This window comes from Dipodomys spectabilis, unplaced genomic scaffold (assembly GCF_019054845.1).
Source record: "Dipodomys spectabilis isolate Male_0828 unplaced genomic scaffold, ASM1905484v1 ptg000203l, whole genome shotgun sequence".
Classification (NCBI taxonomy): domain Eukaryota; kingdom Metazoa; phylum Chordata; class Mammalia; order Rodentia; family Heteromyidae; genus Dipodomys; species Dipodomys spectabilis.
In genome coordinates this window covers 4350028-4351654 of record NW_024870880.1, presented here as the reverse complement: position 1 = coordinate 4351654, position 1627 = coordinate 4350028, and the positions used below count along the sequence as shown (strand labels likewise).

Here is a 1627-nt window from a genome sequence, read left to right as displayed (position 1 = left end):
TGGTTGGTCTGTTCTTACATGGAGCAAGGGTAAAGGGTCAGGCAGACATTTGTGCCAGTAAGACCTCATTTGGGAAATTTTAAGCTGCAGAAGTTTAGAAGTAGCTCTTACGCAAGGCTTACTTTGAATCCATTAGCTCCACAAAGCTAAATCAGTTAATAAATAAGTACTTGAAAATCCATCACCTTTGGACCTAGCTATAAAGGCTTCAAAGTATGATCAAATTTCAAATGAAAAAGACTTAAAATAGTTATTGACAAAAATTGCAAATGTGAGCAATTGAACAAACAATATAAGTTTTTTCCACCATACACAGAATTTTGCAGAAATAAGATGAATAGCATATTTGGGAACAATAAGTTTCCTTGTTACAAATAGGCAACCAAGGATATATGCCTGTCTTAAGATTGCATCATTAACTACTTAAATTTACAAGATACTACAGGCTTCAGCAGCATGTCTACCTGAATTACAATACAGAGATTCACATGGCTTTTGTACAAGGATGATATGAAAATTTGTGAAGTATTCCATATTTTTCATTCTTCAGAAGCAAGAAATGAAAAACAGTCATGAAAAAGTTGATTACAAATATACAAGTGTAATATTACATGTAATTCATAGAAATAAAAGTTAGTTTGACATGAGTGTATTCAATATTCACCTTCTTAGAAAGGCCTTTATATAGCATAACCTTTATAAAACTTTTGAAATAAGATAACCTTGTCATTTTATCCCAAAGAAATAAAATTATATAAGGACCTAGGAATTAAAGGAATCTTAAACTGTTCCTATATGGAATGCAATCTGAAAGAACACATTTATTAATGGACCTATATATTATAAAATAATGTCGAATTCAAAGTATTATATCTAGGAGAGAAAGAAATATATTATGGATATTATACAAACAGAATATAAATATTTTAAAATATACTTTTTTCAGACAAGCACCAGAAATATCTTTAGTTTCTCTACTACTCATTTCAACAGATAAGTTAAAATTATTTCTGATTTAAAAAAATCACAAACTCTATAGATATCATTATTGATGTATACAAACAACTCGAATATATTTTGACATCAAAGTCAGGCAATTCATTTGGAAGAATACCATGGAATCCATGAATTTCTAAAGTAAAATATTGCTGTTGCTTTGTATTGTGAAAATATTTTTTATGGACACATGGGATGGACTGGCAATTTTGAAATTTAAGAAACTTAATCGAAACATTAGGACTTAAGAGAACAATTTGTACAGCTTTACACAACTTCAAAGAGGTAGTGATACATACTTATCCTTTTGGCAATATCAAATGCAGTTTCTTCCAAGTTGTGCTTCAGATCTGGTTTGATATAATGGTTCAACAGAAGGAGATCCAGCGTATCTTTGCTATATCTATACCCAGCAGCAAGATACAAGGGGGTCAAGAAGCCTTTAGATTGGCCACTGGTGTCTGCATCATGATGAAATAAAGAAGCCACTCTGGTATTATTCCATGTATAAGTACTGTGCAGGTGTATCCAATCATTCACAGTTATTACATGAATATCTGCTTTGAGCCACCAACTCATGGATAATGTCTAAGTGTCCACAGTAGGCTTCTAGATGAAGAGGTGTATACTC

General features: G+C 31.7%; 1 pseudogene; it reads left to right on the top strand.

Annotated features, from left to right (window-relative positions):
* Positions 1–443: 443 nt before the first annotated feature.
* LOC122122055 lies at positions 444–540 on the top strand (annotated as a pseudogene).
* Positions 541–1627: the final 1087 nt, after the last annotated feature.